Genomic DNA, 24004 nt, shown 5'->3' with positions numbered 1-24004 from the left:
ATGTTATCACATAAACTTCACTTATAGATAATTTTACATATTAATATGGTAGAAATAAATTAGAGTAGTAAGGGGAGGTCCAGAGGGTGTGTCCTTTTTAGTCTTCTGGGCTGCTCGCTGTTGTCCAGCAGGGAGCTGGATTTTCGCCGTTTTTCCCGCAGATCGCTTGGTCTTCTTGTCATCTTTTTTCTTCATACCATCAACCTCAATGGCGCTGTCATGATCTTCATCGTCTAAATCAGATACAATTGCATAATAGTTTTTTTTTCAATATTAGCTTTAAATGCAGCTCTGGTTACTTCGCTGGTTGTTGGTTCGTCTTCCATGATGGGTTTTTTAGCAGACTTTCGCTTCATTTCTCCATGTTGGGAGTCGCTGGAATCGTCATCTTGAAAATTAGAATAGGCCTTCTTTTTCGAAGGTGGCTTGATTTTGATGGTTTTGCCCGAGATTGGCCGCAAGATTTTGTAAATAGGAGTGGTTTTATATTTGGTTGGTGTTTGGAAAAAAAAATTTAATTTTTACATATTTTTTATTTCTTTTTTTAACAAACAATTAATTGATGCTTTAGGTTTAAAGCCTTTTCAGCCTAACAATTAAAACAGCCGCCCATTAATGAAATCGAACCCAGGACCCCAAAACAAGGGGCGCGCACTTTCCATCTAGTCTACCCTTCAAGATGATTTAATGATACCATACCATGAATCCATACCAAAAACACAGCTGAAGAGTAAGGATAGTAAAAGATATTTCTGATCTTTGCTCTCACACTGGTTTGATTTGAACGTTTAAAACTTTCATCGTTCCAAAGATTTTACAATCTAAAAATAGAATTCTTTCTTTCCCTCTCTTATCTGCCAGCCGTTTGTCGTAGAACCCGCTCTTAAATGTTTTTACAGCGGGTTCCACGAGGAAAAAAGTGAAAACATTTGAGAGCGGCTTCCACGACGCGGCCTGCCAAAATGCCGTAGAACCCGCACTTATTGACATTTTTACAGCGAGTTCCAATACGAACTGAGACGATGTTAAGGTAATTTTACAATTTTGTATTTTTTTTTATTGGCTAATAAATTTAGGAAAACACATTAAAGAATAGAAGAATAAAAATATAATATAAATAGATTTAAAATTTAAAAAAAAATGGATGTCCTGAGCCTGGTTTGAACTTGTTTTACTTTGCACACCAGCCAATCACTCTACCACTCGGCTATTCCTCATTCGCGCGAAACAGCCGTTATCTTGGGAAGCGCCCGCAAAACGTGGATCAACGATCAACGAACTAGCCCGAAAACAGTGCGTTGTCTACAAAATTTGAGCGATGTTGACTAATGGACCATCTGGTGTGGTGATGTTGGTGTCGGCCATCTTGAAAAATGATCGATACACATGAGGCAGTATCGGTATCCATTCACTGGCGTCACTGGCGGCATACTCTACCAGTGCACACGGAATCTGCCATGGCTGGACACGGGATGCAAGAGGGTATGATTTCAGCGACATCCTTTGTCATGCAGGACTAAACGTAGGGCTTGCCGAAACGTAGGGCTTAACTTCTGGATGGCTCAGGGAATGCAGGGCTGGAATCACGGTTTAGCGTAGGCATCTGGACACGAACGGGCTACGAGGCAGTACAATTGCTTGTTTAAGCCTGAAAAAGACAATTTTAGTGAGATGGTATTTTCTGCATCAGAATTGAGTAGCGACTGTAGTTCTTCATCGTTTTCCTGTTCCAGTGCCGTCTCGTCAAAATCGATGTGTTTGATGACGTTTATACGTGAGAGGAGATCAGCCACCTTTTTTTCTTCTCCAGAGATGTGCTGGCATATCGTGGTGGTACTTTCTCGCTGTCCTGACTAAAGGCGTACATCAACGGCCTGTACCCCACAGTATCGGGGCTTCGTCGTTATTTTTATTGCCTTGGATCAGCGTCTGGAGTATGTATTGGTTCCTGGCTGCTCGTGCGATAAACGACCGATAAAAATTGATCATACCCAGAAAATTTTTCAGATTTTTATCAACAAGCGGTTTTTTAAAGTGGCGGATGGCTTTCACTTTGACAACGGAAGGTTTCAAGCCGTGCAGGCTGATGTCGTTTACCAGGAACGTGAGTTGTGATTTACCGAATTGGCACTTCTCGAAGTTCACGGTGAGATGTTCCTTTCGAAAGCGGTCAAGGATTTAGGTGCGTTTCGTGCTGCTCTTGTCTCTGAAGCGATCAAAATGTCATCGGTGTATGCAAAAGCGAATTCGAGGCCCTGAAAATATAGCCCAAAAGACGTGATAATTGCTGGTTTGAGAATATCTTGTGTCTATCTTCTAATATCTATCTTCTTAACTTGTCAGATGCTCGTTACATACACTAGGTACGGAATAGGATATCAATCCGGTGCTGCCACTCTCCTTTTTCTTTCTTTTTATCAGGAATGGGCTGGACCAGCTGCTATTTGAGGGGCGACATATACATTTTTGCGAAATATTCATTATTGCGACACATTCATTATTGCGACATATTCTGACTATATTCCGAGTAACGAGCCGTTGGACGGGATGAAGTGCCTTACTTTGGACTTTGCTGGCAGCCGGTTCGAGTTGATCATTGCGAGCTCGTGATATTCTTGAGGTAACCGTTGTATTCGTTGCTCGTGTCGTAGGATAAAATCGCGTTGATTCTACGTCGAGGCGCGTGACATGTTCATTCGAGCAGCTTAGCTCGATCAATTAGTTTGCGTCGTTTTATATCAACAAGTAAATCGAAATGTTGAAGGAAATCGGATCTAATGATAGCGCCGTTGACGTCAGCTACTTATCACGATGGTCCAAACTAAGTTTTGTCCCATTACCAGTGACAATGTTATGCGTTTTGAAATAGAAGAAAATTAAAAAGAGCATTGTGTGAGACATTTCTTGACAATTTCCATCACTTTATCTGCCAACTTAGCTATGTTTTCTAGGACGATGCTTGCAAGATCGCTTGCACTTGTGTTGGTAAATGCTGCAGCCGCAGTGCTTTCAAGAAAGTTTCGTTAAATTTTGTTGTGCCGAGTGCGTTAACATCGTTGAGAATCTGTGGGGGGCGCTTGTCATCTGGGTCAGTCTCCGATAGAAACTTCTGGATTTTCTTCTGTTCGCTTTCGCAGAAGCGTTCCAGAATGCACTTTTTTAAGTTTTCGTACGTGCTTGTGAATGATTGGTTGACACTGGCGTCGGCGATTCGGCCCAACACCGGTGTTTCGATTGACGCTGGGATCGTGTTAAACTTCGTTTCGTCTAAGGTTATTCCTGACAGAATGAATTGGGATCCGATTGGTGAAGTTTCTGGAAAATTTTCCCAGACTCTAAGCGACCGCATAACGGACAAATTGAAGGTTCTCTCAGAATGGGCATATTAGAACAAGCTAGAAGTGAAGTGAATCCATCCAGACAGAACTTGTCCTTTTCAAAAGGAAGTACAAAATACCCAGTTTAAAACTTCTAAAACTATCAGGGGAAACTCTACTCTCAGTGGTAATGCCAAGTACCTAGGAATTACGACTGACATAAAACTGGACTGGAAGTTAAATACTATAGATAGAGCAAACAAGGGGACTACCGCGCTCTATTCTTGCCGCAAGGCCATTGGAATCAAAATGGACTATGTCTCCAAAATAGAAAGATGTCTGTAAAGAGCGGTCATCTTCTACGGGGTAGTGGTCTGGTGGCCTGCTCTAACAATCTCCATATGTAGGGAGAGGTATGGAAAAACGAAAAGGATGGCGGAGTTTTGTATAACAGGCAGTCTCTGTACTACACCAACTGGCGCCTTAGACTTCATATTCGATATGTTGCCTGTAGAGAAATTGGTGGTCAAGATAGCCACTCCATCGGCAATCAGGCTACGAGAGGCGGGTATATGAAAATGGACTAACTATGGACACACCAAGTAAACACCTTAAACTAAAAGGTCTCCATTCCATCGAAGGAGGAACGGGCTACACAAATCCCGGGACAAAGATAGTTTAAAGTTGAATGGCCAAGAGGGAGGTGGTTTCCACTGCGAACGGCTGTGTCTAAATGAGTCCTTCAGAGTTCCCAACCACTGAAGTGTGTTTCAAGCGGAAGAAATAGCAATTATGGAATCACGAAACTATTTGTGTCTTCTCCAATAACAGAACTAACAAAACTCACAGAAATCGCTTAACGCAGACTCGTTGCCTGCATCCGGAAAGCTGGATGGGAACGCGAGCCGTCTCAGAAAGGGTATAATTCCTTAGGCACTTTAATAGGGGGGTACGATGGGGTGGGGTCGCCTTACGGGTACTCTTGCCTGTGCGGTATCACAATGAGCTTCAGCGGCTCAAGTGGATTCGGGGGGTCAGTGACTGGCCCCCCGCATCGCTACCATAAGCCATAACATAACCTAACCTATTTAACACTGAATATATCTATATATGTATATACAATTTTCGTGTCACAGTTTTTGTTATCATACTCCTTCGAAACGGCCATATCTCATGAAATTTTGTAAGCGTATTGAGTAGGTCTGAGAATCCTCCAACATCTATTTTTCATCCTCTTAAATCCTGTTCGACATACCAAAAATCGCATATAATGTGAGTTACTACCTCATCACACTGACAAACTCACGCTACCATAGCATTTTAACTCAATTCAAACTGGGACAAAAATCCTTCATCATTAAGTAAATACATTAATTCTATTTATGAGTGTTTTGTACAGTGAGCCAAGAAAATGCAAAGGGGTTAATTTGAGCCGTGATACAATTATATCTCGAAACATGCGAAATAGAATATTGCAAAGAACCGAAGAACAAATCCAGCAACAAAATACTGATGTTCGTGTTAGAATAGCGAAATTGCAGCAAGAGCCAAAAGATACACGAGCTGAATGCAATGAATTCAGAAGATTAAAACAACAATAATCACGCCGTTTCACAGTCAATAGACGCAGAACAAATGACCAACAACTACAACCGGTACATCGAGCATTTTTTATCTGATTTATTCCTAGCATTCCATATGAGCCTGATATTGAGTATTATGGTCACTCAAAAGTGGTAATTGGTGCTATGGAATATGCAATATGAAATTGCCAAATATGCTCTGAAATTAAAAAATGAGCCAGCTGGGATGTGTTGCGCATCAGGAAAAGTGCAACTACCAGAAATTGAAACACCACCTGAACTATTGAACGGCTTACTTATCGGCACGGATCCAGATTCTAACGTGTTCCTAAAGTCAATTCGAACATTCAATTCATGTTTTCAAATGACCTTGTTCGGAGCAAAAAAAAAAAGTTCGAAATACTAATGCAAATGGTCAACATTACAATTCTACATTCAAAATCAGAGGCCAAGTTTATCATAAAATGGGCTCACTGCTGCCAATGCCAAACGAACCACATAAATTCTTACAAATCTACTTTATGGGCGGCGAGGATTCCGGAAGCGCACTTGCCAATCACGTGAATTCACGTTGTGATTATTATAACCTTGATTCATTTTATGCCGGACGTATCGTCAGCGAGCTAGATGCTATTCAATCACATATGCAAATATTCAAATCATATATGCACCAATTATAAAGCGATAATCACGCTAACGTCATTAATCCGGATAAAACATCAGCTGAATATCTAAAATAATTTGTGCCTTTTGTTATTCTTCACAGCGCTCCAGAACCTTATAATTCACAAGAACTGCGTAAATTTTGTACAGAAATTATAAAGTCATCTGGTGGCAAAAAATCGTTTGCCGGGTCAGCTAGTATAGTTATAAAACTATAAAATGATAAAGGAGTGAAAGTGCCAAATACGTAGCAGAAGCGGCGGGCGTAGCTGCCGAAGTCGGAAGGCGAAAAATGAATATGTAATGGAGATGGACTTCAGAAATATCGATACTCGCGAGAGTTATCGAGTTCGGTCTTGTTATCGAAAGCTGATGAGGGTATCTACAGTATAAATTGTTCCGGATAATTAAAAGAAACAAAAAGCTCAAAGCTCCCTAAGCTAAATTCCGTAAAAAATTTGAGCAAGCGATAAACATATTTATTTAGATAAACATAAACATATTTTTTTCTTGTTTTTAACATTTGAGAGATTTATTTAAAATCTGTCCACAAGCAGGGACAATAATTAAATATTGTATGTAAGCATTGACAAAAGGAATTCGAGAAATACAAGTTATGATAAAAGTCTAAAAAAAAAAAATTAATAATTTGGTATATCCAGTGGATGCTTTCTCTGAAGTCTTGTGGTGGGGGTGCTGTTATCCAGCAATTTAATGGCATACGTGTTGGGATGACGTTCCGGCCTTTCCTTGTATTTAGCGGCGAATCTTTTAACTTCGGCGCTGACCATAGGGATGCCCAGTTGAGAGTGGATAGTCACATTGTCGTGATATGGATGAGCCCCAGACAGCGTCCTGAGGGCTCTGTTTTGTGCCAGCTGGATGATTTTCGTATTTCTTGGGCTCGCAGTGCCCCACAGTCGGATGCCATACGTCCAAGCTGGCGTCACTATGGCCTTATAAATTAGTAACTTAACCTTCAGCTTCGAAACTTGGGACAAGCCCCTAGTTTTGTTTCAACAAATCTGCCCGTTTGACACTTTTTTATACAAATTACACAATTTAAGACACAGTTACAATTTTTGGAAAACAAACAAAATTTAAACTGATCAAGATAACAGATCTCAGATAAACTGAGATAAAAATAACAAAACAAATTCGTAAATAAAAATAAATAAATTAAATAAATAAATTTTTTTTTTTTTTTTTTTTTATTATCAATCATTCATAAGTTACATTTAAAATCTGTCCGGAATTATGAACAATAATTAAATTTTTTAATGATATCTTAGCTTAATGGAATATTGAGTAATATGTTATAATGTACAAATATGATTTTTGCTTGTCCTACGAACTATTTTTATGCCCTTGCAGAGGGTATTATAATTTTGGTCAAAAGTGTGCAACGCAGTGAAGGAGACATCTCCGACCCTATAAAGTATATATATTCTTGATCAGAATCACCTCCTGAGTTGATATAAGCATGTCCGTCTGTCTGTCTGTTTCTACGCGAACTAGTCTCTCAGTTTTTAGGCTATCGTCTTGAACCTTTGCACACACCCTTCTTTCCTTTGCACGCAGTATATAAGTCGGAACGACCGGGATCGGCCGACAATATCCTATAGCTGCCATATAACTGATTGATCGGAAATGGTATAACTTTGATGTTTTTAGAGTTAGAGACTTCAAATTTGACATGAGAGCTATTTTTGGCAAAATAATACGACATGCCAAATTTTATAAGGATCGGCCGACTATATCCTATAGCTGCCATATAACTGAACGATCGGAAATGGTATTTGGTAGAAATATCAACTTTTGTGTTTTTGAAGATAGAAGCTTGGGACATTTTTTTAGATTTTTTATTTTAGTTAATTGGTTTTATTATAATGTAATCATATGGATCGGCCAACTATATCCGATGTTTGCGATATATATCCGGTTTTAACTGCAAGGGTATATCAACTTCGGCTCCGCCCGAAGTTAGCTTTCCTTTCTTGTTAACTTTAATTTTTGTTTAAGCCTTGACGTTTCAATTAGAATTTTATGGTGAACCCTTTAGTGGGCGTGGATAAATCTAGAAATGCAGCTCAGTCCCATTCGTTCGAGTGGCAAAGGTCCAGTGGGTGAGTCCGTTTCAGCCTCCTAGTGGTGTAGCTGTTGTCTAACAGGTTGATGGCCTCAGGGTTGGGATGTCGATCCAGTCTCTCCACGTATCTGTTGGCGAATCGCTGAACTTCTTCTTTCACGGATGGGACTCCCAGTTTGGGCGTGGATTGTTGCGTTATAGTGGTACAGGTGGCCTCCGGTTATAGCTCTTAAAGCTTTGTTTTGGGCGATCTGGATGATATTTTGGCTGCTTAGACACGCCGTTCCCCATAGCTGGATACCATAGGTCCAGACTGGCTTTACAATGGCTTTATATATAAGAAGCTTGAACCTTTGCTTCAGCCTGGACCTCCTTCTAATGAGCCAGTTGAGCTGACGTAGCTTGATCCGGATTTGCGTCCGTTTGCGCAGCAAGTGAGTTTTCCAGGTGAGCCTTCTATCCAGGGTCATACCCAGATATTTGGGTGTAGGGCTGGCTGGAATCGGGGTGCCTCCGAGACTGACTCCAGGACAGTCGCCTCTCCTCATTGTAAACGTCGTTTAGCCTGACTTCTCATGGTTGACGGCGATGTTCCACCTTCGAAGCCACGGGTCGAGGATATCCAGCTGGCGTTGGAGTCGTGCAGAAGCCTCCTCTGGCAAGATTGAAGAGGCCAAAAATGCCGTGTCGTCGGCATATGTAGCCACTAGAAGGCCCTCCTCTTCAGCGACAGCCATGTCGGCTGTGTACATAGTGTACAGGATGGGACCAAGTACACTGCCCTGCGGAACTCCAGCTTCGATGGGCCTGTACTCCGATGTCGCATTTCCGCTTCTAACCCTGAACTTCCTGTCGGTCAAGTACGAGTTAAGGAAATCGTTGTGGAAATCGTACTGTTGTGGCAGGTTCCTCTTGAGCTTCGCTTTTATACCAGGGTGCCAGACCCTGTCAAACGCCTGCTTGACATCCAGGAAAACAGCACAGCAGTAATGTTTTCTTTCGAAGCTGTCCAGGATTTTTGCCACGATCCTGTGGCATTGCTCGGGGGTGGAGTGGGAGCGCCTGAAACCAAACTGGTGATCTGGGATCAAACCAGCCTCGTCCAGTACTGTCTGCAATCTGCGCAAAAATACTCTCTCGAGTATTTTGGAGATTACACACAGTAAACTAATCGGCCTATATGAAGCGAGATTAGTTTCAGGCTTTCCAGGCTTGACCTCCGCCTGTTTCCAGCAAGTGGGGAAGTGTCCACTCTCTAGGCACGCATTATAGATCCTTGTGAGCCTCCTTATTCCTGAAGGTGGGAGAAGCTTGACCGCGAGTGCCTCTATCCCATCTGCACCCGGAGATTTTTTGGCGTTGAGGCCTGACACCTCCTCCTTGACCTTTTCCTCCGATACGGGCTCCATCTGGCTAAGGTCCGTGGGTGGTAGGGCCAGTACGAACTCCGTTTCTGCTCTGTCCTCTTCCGTGCACATGTTGAATGGCTTGAAGGCTGCTTCGAGGTGAGCAGCAAAAGCATCGGCCCTTTCCTGATCCGAACGACACCATCCACCGTCGGATTTTCGTATTTGGGCGACCCTTTGCTTGGGACGCTTTAAATGGCGGGTTAAGTTTCACAAGTTGTGTTGGGGGTCCCCAGGCTCGACCTGGCGCAGGTACTCTTCGAATGCGCAAGTCCGCAACCTCTGCAGCAGCTTCTTGAGTTTTTTGGTTGCACGATTGAAAGCTGTTTTATCGCTGGGGTACATGGTTTGGAACCAAATTCTTCACCGTCGTCTCTTCTCATTGAGGAGTGCAAACACTTCAGGAGACCATAGGTGTAAATGCCTTTGCAACTTCCTAGCGTGGGATGGAGCCCTAGGAGTTGCAATTAAGGCAGCGTTGTGCATCTCTTGAGTGAGATTCTCAACAGCCTGATCGATACCAGCACCCGTGCTAAGGTCTGGCTGTTGGTCAAATTTTAAAAAAATTTGAAAATTTGTTAAAAAAAATACGTTTATAGGAATTTACGGAGTTACTTCGAGTTTTGATAATTTCATAGGAATAGGAAATTTCTCTGCCCGATCTTTGCCACACACACTGCCATTCGTTACTAATACTTTTTTTTATGTTCTTATTATAGCTTTGCTTTTATTTATTGAATCTACTTTTAATTTTGAGACTAACAATAAGTTGGCGAATCTTAACATTAAAATTTAACTTACTGCATTCTGGTTGCGCGTCCCTCAGGTCGGTCGCTGGGTGGGTGGGTAAGTCATTGCGACGAAGGCGTGATTGGTTGCTCAACCTTGTTAGACCTCTCGCCAGGTGGTTAGGGTGCACCGATAGCTTGGTTAAGTACTTTACCTTCTGTTCAGCGATCACTTCTTTGACTGGTAGAATGTTTAAGTCGCGGTGTATGTTTTCGTTGCAAACGTACCACGGTGCCCCGGTGATTGTTCTCAAGATCATCGACTGAACTCTTTGAACTATGTCAATGTTGCTATTGCTGGCGTTTCCCCATAACTGGGGATCCATATAGGTTTTAGGGCCGAGTTGTACAGCAGGACTTTATATTCAAGTCTAAGAGGTGACCGAGCGTTGATAAGCCAATGAAGGCTGCAGGCTTTTAGCTTTAAGTGTGTTCTTTTGGCTTCAATGTGCTGGCGCCATGTGAGTCTTCTGTCGAGATGTACTCATAGGTATGTTACTTCGTTTGCTTGTGGGAGTAGAGTGTTGTTTAATGTAATCGGCGGGCAGTTTTGCCTGTTCAGAGTGAACGTAACGTGCTTGCATTTTAGTTCGTTCACTTTAATTCACCAATCTGACAGCCATTTTTCAATATCGACCATATGAATAGCTACTTTTGAGCTGCGCAGTTGCTTGAATCAGGCATTTTGAATAACTGTGTCATCGGCAAACGTGGATGTTGTTAGACGTGTGCTTGTCGGGATGTCTGCTGTGTAGAGGACATATAATAGTGGCCCTAGCACGCTACCTTGATGAACTCCAGCTCCAACAGTGTAATCATAAGATATAGCAGTGCTGCACCTCACGACAAATTTTCTGTCGTAAAGATAAGACTCTAAAATCTTGTGGGTGCTGTAGGGGACATTAGACCTTCTAACCAGACTTTATCTAATGCTTGAGAGACATCTAAAAATATGGCAGTACAGTACTCTCTTTTTTCGAACGCGTTCCGAATTTCGGATGTTATCCGGTTGACCTGCTCAATTGTTCCAAGCTTTTCACGAAACCCAAATTGGTGTGAATTGCGTCGCTGCGCGCCACGCGCCTGGGGGACTATATCCTATAGCTGTCATATAACTGATTAATGGTATAACTTTAGTGTTTTGAGAGTAAGAGAGTTCAAATTTTACATTATAAATACTTTTCGCAAAATAATACGACCTACCAAATTAAGGATCGGCCGACTATATCTTATAGCTGCCATATAACTGAACGATCGGAAATGGTTTTTGGTAAAAATACAAACTTTGGTATTTTTGAAAAAAGAAGCTTGGGACTTTTTCTTTAGATATTTTATTGTAATTATTTGGTTGTATTATGATATTCTCATAAGGATTGGCAACCTATATCCGATGTTTGCGATATATATCCGGTTTTAATTGCAGGGGTATATCAACTTCGGCTCCGCCCGAAGTTAGCTTTTCTTTCTTGTTTTCTATTCTATTTACTATTAAATTACTATTACTTACTACTTTATTATTTTTACTACTTTATTACTATTTGATACTTTACCTTAAAATAATATTTAAACTTAGAGTTTAATAATATTTATACAGGTAAAGTAAGGCTTCTAGCAAACACATCAGCGCCTTTTTCTCTGAAGATCCACTTTTTGTTTGTAAGTTTTCCTTTTGTTCTTCCGGTTATTAGGGCTCTTTGAAAATCTTCAAGGTTTATTTTTTTTTAAACCTAGCTTTAATTTTTTGAATTTTCTCTTTGTGAGACTAACAAGAGGTGTATCAAATCTATATTTTCAGCTTAACTAACTAACTAACAGTCTTATTGAATTTTACTCGATCTTCTCTACAATCGTCGGCAGCAATCCTCGTATTAGTAAGGTGGAAAAGCTGACAAGGTTGCGATCTTGCCTTCGAGATTCCGCTTTCGAAGCAGTTCGTTCCTTGGAAGTCTCCTACGTGAACTACGATGTTGTGCTGAACTTATTAGAGAAACGATTTAATAACCGTCGCTTAATATTTCAGACACACGTGAACGAGATTCTGGGCCCCAGTCTGTTGGAAAGTGGCTCAATAGCATTTCTTCGAGGTCTTTCGGACAAATTCAATGCCCATATACGAGCTTTAAAGAATTTGGGTTCATCAGTTCAGATCGCCAGCTGCATCATCGTCCAGGTTTTGCTTCAAAGGTTGGACCCAGCTACCCAGGCTAAGTGGGAGGAGAGTCAAAACTTCTCAGGTTCAGACGTCATCCCTACTTGGGAGTCGATGGCCGAATTTTTGGAGCAGCGGTGTAGGACGCTGGAGGCTATGGACGTGGCCATGGCTGCATACGCCCCGGGCGCTCACGTGGGAAGGCGTCGAATTGCAAATAATAGTAGATCATCCTTTATTGTTACTAATTCGCTTCCCTCTGCCTGTGCTCTATGCGGTGGATGGTCCCATATAATGTCTGCATGCCCCCGATTTCTATCAATGCCCCCTGAGATCCGCCTTGGTGAGGCCAGGCGACTCAGTCTTTGTCGGAAGTGTCTGCAAACGGGCCATCACATGCATGAGTGCCTCGCTGCTAATTGTCGCAGTTGTGGAAGGAGGCATCACAGCCTGTTGCATTTTCTGGAGCCTCAGGCATCTAGCGGCCAGCCTTTGGTTGGTCCTCCCACGTCAGCCATAGCCGGGGTCACTGAGCCTGTAGCCTCTTCGCCGTCCACTGCCAATGCACTAATTGCTCAAGGTCGCAGCGGCGATATACCGTTGCTTGCTACAGCGAACATTCTTGTTCGTAGTCGCGCTGGATCCCTTGTTCCATACCGAGCTCTGTTGGATTCTGGATCGCAGGTGCGCCGAAGGTACAAATCATTCATGGTGGTGTCTGGTATTGGCGATACCGGTTTTGCAACAGATGGATTCTCTGTTGATGTTCTCCTGCGTTCCCACTGCTCCGAATACTCGGCCCTGGTTAACGCCGTCATTGCCGCCAATATCACGGACCTGCAGCCTAGCTTAAGTTTGGATGTCTCCAGTTGGAATATTCCTGGCAATCTTTCTTTGGCTGATCCTGAATTTTTCGGCCCACAGCGCATCGACCTTTTTATCGGAGCCAGTCTGTTTTATGAGCTGCTGAGTTGGGTCACATGTCTCCAGTCTCTGCTGATGCGAGCGTCACTGGCCAATACTTTCTGCCACACCATTGTGTTTTAAAGGAGGACAGTTCAACAACCAAGCTCAGCGTTGTTTTTGATGGATCTGCTGTCACCACTTCTGGATATTCATTGAATGACGTGTTGATGTCTAGCCCAGTTATTCAGCCAAAGTTACTGCATATTCTGTTAAGGTTCCGATGCCATCGAGTGGCCATTACTGGAGATATTTGTAAAATGTATCGTTGCGTCAGAGTTTTTCCTGAGGACAGCTATCTTCAGTGTATTCTTTGGCGGGATTCCACCCAGGATGAAATACAGGTTTTTAAGCTGGATACTGTCACCTATGGAACGAAGCCTGCCTCATTTTTAGCAGTTCGGACAATGCATCAGTTGGCAGATGATGAGCAATTAATGTTTCCAAAGGGGGCCGAAATTCTGCGTCGCGACTTTTATGTGGATGATCTACTTTCCGGAGGTGACTCTATAGATGAAGCTATTAGCATAATGCAGCAAACATCCGGGATCCTTGCCAAAGGCCAATTTCGGTTAAGGAAGTGGTGCTCCAATGTTGCTGACGTGCTGGATAAGGTGTTTGAAGAAGATCGGGAGTTTTTCCTAAGGTTTGATGATGGCAGCAACTTCACAAAGACACTGGGTCTTGCTTGGGATCCTGCAACTGTCCGCTTAATATTTTCCTTTAAAGGGATTTAGTCAATCTCCAAGCCCACTAGGGGCATCCTGCTTTCTTCAGTCGCTCGGCTTTATAACCCATTAGGCCTTGTTGGTCCTGCAATTTCAAAGGCAAAGATCTTTCTTCAGAAACTGTGCCGTGAAAAGTTGTCCTGGGATGAAAGTCTTTCTGAAGCTCTTTACTGCGACTGGAATATAATTTGTAGCAGCTTTGTTAGTACGCAGCGCGCCGAATTCCCTAGATGGGCGCTAACATCGAAATCCGAGGTGGAGGTCCATGGATTCTGTGACGCCAGCATTGAGGCGTATGGGGCATGCGTTTATGTCGTGTCCAAGGGCGCAGGATCTGCAAGCTATTTACTCTGCTCGAAGTCCCGAGTTGCACCGTTAAAGACTGTTACGGTGCCTAAGCTGGAGTTATCGGGAGCCGAGTTGTTGGCTCGACTTATGTCGGAAGTAGAGCAGTTGAAGGTCTACGTTGGAAAGTATTTTTGCTGGTGCGATTCTGCTGTGGCTCTGTCTTGAATTCGAGAAGAACCCTCTCGGCTTAATGTTTAACGCCAATCGAGTTTCGACCATTCAGAGGCTAACTAGAGAAATGGAGTGGCGGTATGTTCCCACTTCTTTGAACCCAGCAGACATCCTGTCGCGTGGTGCTCTCCCCAATGAATTGGTTGAGAATAAACTGTGGTCTCACGGTCCTCTGTTTCTCATTGGATCCCAAGAGGCGTGGCCAACCGCGGTCCCATCTGAGAGATCAACCCTGGAGTTACGTGCAAGGGTTTTGCTCATTCAGTCTCCGAACGTGAATATAACAGCGGTTTCTAAGTACGCTAATTCGTTTCCAGCTCTGCAGAGGGTAGTCGCTAACGTGTACAAGTTTTCTAAACGAATTCGCCACAACGGTGTCACGGCTAGCGATATAAAATCTGGAACACATCTGTTATTGCGTCTAGTGCATCATGTGCATTTTTGGAGGACATAAAGGCGCTTCAAAATGGAAAAAAAATAGTGGCAGGGATCCTCTCCCTTCTTGGATAAATTTGGTCTGTTGCGCGTCGAAAAAATTCGTCGTTGGATTTTGATAGTCAGCATCCAATTATTCTTCCAAGAAGTCATCCTGTTACGCTGGCTATAATTGTTGACTTGCATTAGCGAAATTTACACACGGGACCTCGCGCGCTGTTGGCAATTATTCGGTCCCAATATTGGCCAATTGGGGGGAGAAAACCCGTGACGAAGGCAATACACACATGCATCCGATGCTTCCGGACTAAGCCTCGGTTGTTGGAGCACATTATGGCTGATCTCCCGGAGCAGAGAGTTAGCGGCTCCCAGGTCTTTGGAGTCACTGGTGTGGATTTTTGTGGGCCGTTCCATTATAAGCCGGAAGTGCGCAATGAGGCTCAAGTAAAATGTTACTTAAGCATTTTTATTTGTTTTGCTACCAAAGCCGTCCATCTGGAGCTTGTAAGGGCTCTGTCCACAATGTCTTTTTTACAGGCTTTGAAGCGGTTTATATGCACCCGCCGAAGGCCTCAACATATTTGGTCGGACAACGCAACCAACTTTGTTGGAGCCTCCGGTCCTGCCCTGGCTCCGAACGATGTGGTGCTAGTAAAGGACGAGAATCTACCTTCGATGAAATGGCCACTTGCCAGAATAATGGAGTTAATCCCTGGTCGAGATGGAATCTTTCGATTGCCGGTGAAAAAAACCTCATCTGGAGTTACCAAGCGAGCAGTGACTAAGCTGTGCCTTTTGCCCCTTAAGGATGAAGTTGGAGTAGAAGCCCCAACTGGGGGGAGAATGTCGGGTCAAGCAGCTAACAACTAATTTAAACATAATAATTAATAATTAACTGATGTTTTGTTGGTCGCAAGCCGACTCTCTTTCGGCTGCTCGGCTTTAGTATTTCGGCATTTAAAGTTAGCGAGCATCCGCTCAGCCTGTTCTGGAAGGTTGGCGCCACTCTCGTTCGTTTTCTTATTGCGCTCGCATCCTACATTGGATTTCAAATATTTTGCATAAATCCTTATTTCATATGCAGCCCAAATAAAGTTTATAACGTTTAACTTAATTAAATTCTGATTTATATTTACTGGCATTGAAAATTATCAATGACCAAACATTGGTGAGCCCCGGCGTGATCGTTAATATATTTAAATATATATACACATAAACAAAAACAAAACAATTTTGTAAACAGTGTTATGTGAACAAGTTTTATACGTTTGTTTATAATAATAAACAAATTATAATATATAATATATTGTACAAAAATACAGACAGAAGCACACATTAGTTCGCATTAGTTCGCAAAAATACAGACAGAAGCACACATACATATTTACGATCCAATATACATTCCACAATTCCGCTACGGTTCTGAGCGCACACTGGGATAGATCGTGTTCGCCGCGAGCAAATAAAATTTACTTCGGTTGTTCGGAACTTTATACAATAAGTTATGAACTCCAGCGGCGCCGCCGCAGGAGCATCCACTCCAACCCGTAGTGTTATTTTAAAGTGCAAGACCCTGGGTATTCTCCAGGACTTACAGAGGATCCAAGGAGCTCTTTAGCCTGTTTCCAAGGTGGATGATGCCTTGCTACACGTGCGACAGAGTCAGATAGCCACCATGTTCAGCGACTTCAAGGCCATCCACGGGGAACTTGAGGATTTGGAAATTTTGCAGATCAGCAGTGACCTTCGATGGACTGTTTCGGAGCTCGTAGCGACGATGCTGGCCGAAATTGAGCATGGGATGACCCTTCGCTCTTCTCGAATTGCTGCCCACTCCACCCTTGCCAACGGAATGTCCACCATGCAGGCTGACCCAGGGTTAGGTCAAAGTTTTCAAGTGCTGCCTCCTCTGCCGCTCCCTACGTTCAGCGGTGGATACTCGGAATGGGCTGAATTTTACTCGATCTTCTCTACAATCGTCGGCAGCAATCCTCGTATTAGTAAGGTGGAAAAGCTGCCAAGGTTGCGATCTTGCCTTCGAGATTCCGCTTTCGAAGCAGTTCGTTCCTTGGAAGTCTCCTACGTGAACTACGATGTTGTGCTGAACTTATTAGAGAAACGATTTAATAACCGTCGCTTAATATTTCAGACACACGTGAACGAGATTCTGGGCCCCAGTCTGTTGGAAAGTGGCTCAATAGCAGCTCTTCGAGGTCTTTCGGACAAATTCAATGCCCATATACGAGCTTTAAAGAATTTGGGTTCATCAGTTCAGATCGCCGGCTGCATCATCGTCCAGGTTTTGCTTCAAAGGTTGGACCCAGCTACCCAGGCTAAGTGGGAGGAGAGTCAAAACTCCTCAGGTTCAGACGCCATCCCTACTTGGGAGTCGATGGCCGAATTTTTGGAGCAGCGGTGTAGGACGCTGGAGGCTATGGACGTGGCCATGGCTGCATACGCCCCGGGCGCTCACGTGGGAAGGCGTCGAATTGCAAATAATAGTAGATCATCCTTTATTGTTACTAATTCGCTTCCCTCTGCCTGTGCTCTATGCGGTGGATGGTCCCATATAATGTCTGCATGCCCCCGATTTCTATCAATGCCCCCTGAGATCCGCCTTGGTGAGGCCAGGCGACTCAGTCTTTGTCGGAAGTGTCTGCAAACGGGCCATCACATGCATGAGTGCCTCGCTGCTAATTGTCGCAGTTGTGGAAGGAGGCATCACAGCCTGTTGCATTTTCTGGAGCCTCAGGCATCTAGCGGCCAGCCTTTGGTTGGTCCTCCCACGTCAGCCATAGCCGGGGTCACTGAGCCTGTAGCCTCTTCGCCGTCCACTGCCAATGCACTAATTGCTCAAGGTCGCAGCGGCGATATATCGTTGCTTGCTACAGCGAACATTCTTGTTCGTAGTCGCGCTGGATCCCTTGTTCCATACCGAGCTCTGTTGGATTCTGGATCGCAGGTGCGCCGAAGGTACAAATCATTCATGGTGGTGTCTGGTATTGGCGATACCGGTTTTGCAACAGATGGATTCTCTGTTGATGTTCTCCTGCGTTCCCACTGCTCCGAATACTCGGCCCTGGTTAACGCCGTCATTGCCGTCATGGACCTGCAGCCTAGCTTAAGTTTGGATGTCTCCAGTTGGAATATTCCTGGCAATCTTTCTTTGGCTGATCCTGAATTTTTCGGCCCACAGCGCATCGACCTTTTTATCGGAGCCAGTCTGTTTTATGAGCTGCTGAGTTGGGTCACATGTCTCCAGTCTCTGCTGATGCGAGCGTCACTGGCCAATACTTTCTGCCACACCATTGTGTTTTAAAGGAAGACAGTTCAACAACCAAGCTCAGCGTTGTTTTTGATGGATCTGCTGTCACCACTTCTGGATATTCATTGAATGACGTGTTGATGTCTAGCCCAGTTATTCAGCCAAAGTTACTGCATATTCTGTTAAGGTTCCGATGCCATCGAGTGGCCATTACTGGAGATATTCCTGAGGTTTTTCCTGAGGACAGCTATGTTCAATGTGTTCTTTGGCGGGATTCCACCCAGGATGAAATACAGGTTTTTAAGCTGGATACTGTCACCTATGGAACGAAGCCTGCCTCATTTTTAGCAGTTTGGACAATGCATCAGTTGGCAGATGATGAGCAATTAATGTTTCCAAAGGGGGCCGAAATTCTGCGTCGCGACTTTTATGTGGATGATCTACTTTCCGGAGGTGACTCTATAGATGAAGCTATTAGCATAATGCAGCAAACATCCGGGATCCTTGCCAAAGGCCAATTTCGGTTAAGGAAGTGGTGCTCCAATGTTTCTGACGTGCTGGATAAGGTGCCTGAAGAAGATCGAAAGCCTTTCCTAAGGTTTGATGATGGCAGCAACTTCACAAAGACACTGGGTCTTGCTTGGGATCCTGCAACTGACCGCTTGCTATTTTCTTTTGAGGGGATTCAGTCAATCTCAAAGCCCACTAGGGGCATCCTGCTTTCTTCAGTCGCTCGGCTTTATAACCCATTAGGCCTTGTTGGTCCTGTAATTTCAAAGGCAAAGATCTTTCTCCAGAAACTGTGCCGTGAAAAGTTGTCCTGGGATGAAAGTCTTCCTCAAGCTCTTCACTGCGACTGGAATATGATTTGTAGCAGCTTTGTTAGTACGCAGCGCGCCGAATTCCCTATGCTAAGCCATGCTGACAGGGAGAGATGATCGAAGAGCATAGGTGTTGCAAGTGAGGGGTAATTAATTTTTCAAATAACTTTGGAATTTCCGACAACTTAGAGATGCCTCTGTAGTTGGCAGCCTCAGACTTTTTCACTTTTTTATGTAGGGGAATTATGAATGATTCCTTCCACTTAAGGGGAAAAATCGAGGTTTCCAAAGATAAGTTGAAAAGTCTTAGACGAGGTTTGCACAGAGCCCTGGCACAGTACTTCAGCACACAGCCTGGTAATCCATCGGGGCCGGGCGAATAAGTGGGTTTGACCCTTAAAAGACCAGATAATAAGTTGTTATCAGACAAAAACGAACAGAAAATAAGATTTGCTGCTTGAATGTTATATGCGTAAGGCTGATCAGCCAATTTAGGAGGAGAATAAGTTGTTTGAAAAAATTTTTCGAATAGATCGGCAACGGCCTGATCAGAAGTCGCAGAGGAATTTTCAAACGTGAAGCAGGGGTGAAAAAGATTCGTGTTTACGCTTAGTGTTTACAAACTACGTCAGCGGTCAATATAATTCCTATAACATTCAGCGTTATGCACGGTAAAATTCAACCGAGCTAGTAGGTATCTTGAGAAATCAACACTACTGCAGGTTTTTTTATATTGAAGTAAAAGCTTATTTTTTTTATTTTTTAGGTTAGTGAGGCACCTTGTAAACCAAGGAGGATTTGTTGAAGCGGGCGGATATTTCCAAGGCACACATGAGTCAAAAAATTTATTTAAAGTAAAATAAAATTTTTCTAAAGTGACATTAGGATCAGTGCACGCCAGAATATCAGACCCGTCAAATGTATCAATAAGGCTATTAATTTTCTGAAGCTTTACGGAAACAGCGAATCTTATTTACCACACTCGGAGACATCTGATCGATACCAGGAGTGGTTTCGATTGAGACCTCCAGTGTGGGGTGATATGGATCCTCTGGGGATGAAAGGGGAAAAGCTCTGGAGAGAGCAGTACCATCAGGATCAGATACAAAACATAAGTCTAAAATCCGACCTAGCGAATTTCTAACATGATTGATCTGACCTAGGGACATGACAAACATGCCCGCGGTGAAGTCATGGTAAGTTATAAGTGACAAAGATGGTGAGTTATCGACGTTGGACCACTTTAATTCTGGGATATTAAAGTCGCCCACCGCTACGAGTTGGTCACGATCAGTCATAAGATTAGAGACGTATCGAATAGCGGACAAATGCTGCCAATATGTGGGCGGTTCAGACATAGGAGGTATATATGAACATGTAATGTATAAAGCTTTCACGGACATAGTGATTTTAACGCAAATAAATTCTATGTCACCAAACTCTTGGGATTTCACCTCTTCAGAAGCAAGAGTAGAGTCTACCGAAATGAGGACTCCACCTCCTCTTCGCTGAGATCGATCCCGTCTAAAAGTGGTGTACTTACTTGGAAAAACTTCGGAGCTAAAGATCTCCGGATTTAACCAAGTTTCTGTAAATGCTATTATATGGGATGCAAAGAAAGAACTATCAGAATATAGCTTTGGGAGTTTGCTACGTAGCCCCCTAGTATTCTGATAGGTAAAAGTTAGTGAGGAAAATAGTTTTTTGGGTTAGTGGCCAAAGAAGAGGTGGAGGGTTGGTCAGTGGTTCCGATATTGGGAAGTCTCACTCCCACTGGTTTTTTAACTTTTTTCTTCAAAGAACTAGGCTGATGTTCTTGGACGAAAAGATTCTCTGGCCAAAAACTCGGAGAACAAATCGTCTTGAACATCAGCGCGGGCACTCGAATCTTGAAAGAAGACGTGCGCCGTGTATAATTATATTTAAATTTAGTTATGTCCTCCACCTTTATATCGGCTTTTGTTTTGGCTTTGATATAAGCCGAGATATCAATCTCTGAAGTATCAGGGGCAAGCCGAGAAACAAATATATGTTTCGATGGAGGAATCACCTGTAAGGGTTTTGGTGTCGCAGGTACGAGAACTGCAGCATCAGTCGGTGCCGGTGGTCCGGACTGTGGAATACCCTTTTGGGTGACTCTAATGGGGGTTTCGTTCCCTAGGACCTGTTTCATCACTTGAAGGGATGCCATGGCGGACATATCAGACAATTGCTTATTATCCCTGAGAAATTCGGACGAATTTTTCTCAGTTCTAGCCCTTGGGGTGGCCAGAGATATAAGCGGCTGCATTAATGTCGGCTGAGCATCCTGAGGCGGATCAGAAACAGCGGATTTCTTACGCTTAGGGGACTCATTTAGCAGCTGAAGGCCACTAAACTGAGTGTCAAGCGCACAGAGTTGGTCATTGACTTTACGAAAACCAGTGATCAACACTTTAAATCCATTTTTGGTCTGTCTCAAGAACGACCTCATTTCGCCTTGGACAGCACGACAATTTTCACAACAATAGTGTATACCCGACCTATGGGAAATGGCATCCGAAACTGATGCAGTGAATCCGGGACACTTGGCGTGCACGACGTTTTCACATAACCAGCAATGGATGGTAGGCTGGGATGCGGAAATTGTCTTGTTACAAGACTTAATAGCGCAGACAAGTTTAAATTCCATTTTTTTTTTTTTTATTTAATAAAACAAAAATTAATATATAAAAAGTTAAAGAACACAATACCTTGAACCACTGTGCCAAATAGGGAGCCGAAGCGGGAGCTTTGAATAGTTCAAAAGAGAAACAGAAATAGAGATAAGCCGGGGAAGAAGCAGAGCCGAGCTATGCTTGGAATTGAAATTGAATAAATATTGAAAATATTGAATATAAAATAAATTGAAAATATTCAATTTATTAATTCGACTCCAAATATAACACAGCACTGGCGAAGCGATACGGTTTAAGCTTAAGATTCACAATATATGTATGCAATTGATTAAGTGAGTAAACACCGGTTTACCAATATTTATAATAAAACGTAGTGCGCACAAAAAAAACACGACCGTTCGCTTAAGAGAAAGAGAGGGAAGTTAAGCTAGAATTGCTGGAAGAGTCCCAAATTTTAACTGGTAACTGAAGCGGATGCGACTCAATGGTGTGCAACGGCAAGCATTATTATGGACGAATAGCAGATTGATGGCATCTCACTTATCATAATGTTGGGTAGTTGCATGCAGGGCAGTGCTTCAGCGTGGCTTGCACAGATCTGCTATCCCGGCATTAATTGGGAGCAGTTTAAAGAAATATTTATACAGCGCTTCGAGATTGTTCCGGCAGCTATGTTCCTGAATCTGCTGAACAGCCGTCCAGCCCACAATGAGTGCCCTGCAGTGTACGCAAGCCGTATGGTGACGTCATTGACCACAAAATGGCGCAATATGAACGCCGAGGAAAGCTGTATCCACTATACATGCGCATATGGCCAATTTTGACAACCGTTTGCAGCGTATGGTGTTTTCGTCAAAGGTACAAACTTCTACTCCAGATGGAACTGAAAGCATTTACATTTGACAAAAAGCGGAGTGCTGGAAGTACTGATGGTAATAGCGGCGACTGCAAGTGAGCCAAAATTGTGTGGCACTTATGCAAGAAACCAGGACATAAAATGGCGGAGTGTAAATTAAAGCAGTCTGGATCGGAGAATAAGTAGCATCGCGATTTACAGAATGTGACCTGTTACCGGTGTGGACAACTTGGGCATCTTGCGAATCGGTGCACGAACAATGCAGCTAAATCTGGAGCAGTTACTGAGAAGAAATGTAGTCAATGTTTTGTGGCTGAGCCAAAAGGTGTTTTGACACACCAGGGTGAGATCTCTCCTATTTGTTTTGACTCTGGAGCAGAATGTTCGTTTATTCGAAGTAGTGTTGCCGAAAAATTTGATGGCAAACTTAATAATAATATTGTCATAATACGAGGTATTTTCGACGCTAGCATTTCTAGTAAGCTACAAAATCTATCTAAATTTATTATTATTATTATTATTAATTTTTTATATTTAATATTGTAGAAATACTGTTTCACTTCATAGCAGATTAGATATTGTAATTGGTAGGGAAATCCTTAGTCCAGGATACGAAATCATCTTAACACGTGATAAATTTAAATTTGTTAGTCTAAATCTTTAAACGTCTGTAAAGTATCTGAGCAATCTGCCTTGTTACTTAATGATGATACTGAAATGATTGGTAATGACAAAGAAAACTTAATTAAATTACTTAAAGACTAATCAGCTGCATTTATTGATGGAATCCCTTGCACAAAGGTCAATACTGGTGAAATGACTATTAGATTAATTGATCCAAACAAAACTGTGCAGCGGCGTCCATATCGTTTGAGTCCAAATGAAAATGAAATTGTACGTGAAAGGATAACTGAGTTGTTAAATTGTAACATTATTCGACCTAGTTGTTCTCCCTATGCTAGCCCTATACTCTAGGTTAAATAGAATAACGGATCCGATCGACTCTGTGTTAATTATCGTGAACTGAACAGCAATACTGTTTCTGACAGATATCCCTAACCACTAATCAATGATTAGATTGCTAGACTTGCGGGTGCAAAATATTTTTCTTGTATGGATATGGCTATACCCATTCATCCCGATTCTGTTGAATATACTGCGTTTGTTACACCTGATTGGCACTATGACTATCTGACAATGCCATTTGGCCTCAAGAACGCCCCGTCTTTTTTTCAGCGAGCCATTATAAACGCATTGGGAAATCTTTCATATTCTTATGTAATAGTCTATATGGACGATATAATGGTGGTGTCATCTACCATAGAATCAGGTATGGAAAGAGGATCGTTTTGGATGTATTGACTGCAGCAATAAGATTGGCGTCTTATTTTTGAAAATTCGTGCATCGGTTCTCACAGATTATGAAACCGATATATTCCTTTACTTCGAGTAAAAGTGTGTTTATTTGGAATAACGAGTTGGAAAATATTAGAAAAAATATTATTGCTATTCTTGTAAATCATCCTGTACTTGTTATTTTTGATTCACAACATCCAATAGAGTTACACACAGATGCAAGCTCTTACGGTTATGGAGCAATGTTAATGCATCGAATCAATGGTAGTACTCATGTAATAGAGTACTTTGGTAAAACTTCTTCCCCTGCAGAGTCTAGATACCATTCATACGAATAAGACTCCTTGGAATCCGTTTGACAGTTGCGTCATTATTAAGTTGGTCGTACGTTTGCAGTGTATACTGATTG

The 24004-nt window shown here is 42.8% G+C and overlaps 1 long non-coding RNA gene across 1 annotated transcript in view; it reads left to right on the top strand.

Annotated features, from left to right (window-relative positions):
• LOC138926845 (uncharacterized) overlaps positions 1-24004 on the top strand; it is a 161775-nt gene that overhangs the window by 74194 nt on the left and 63577 nt on the right. The window lies entirely within an intron of this gene.

Source organism: Drosophila bipectinata, chromosome 4, assembly GCF_030179905.1.
Source record: "Drosophila bipectinata strain 14024-0381.07 chromosome 4, DbipHiC1v2, whole genome shotgun sequence".
Classification (NCBI taxonomy): Eukaryota; Metazoa; Arthropoda; class Insecta; order Diptera; family Drosophilidae; genus Drosophila; species Drosophila bipectinata.
Note: the sequence above shows the minus strand (reverse complement) of the source record. Positions and strands in the feature narration are given on the sequence as shown.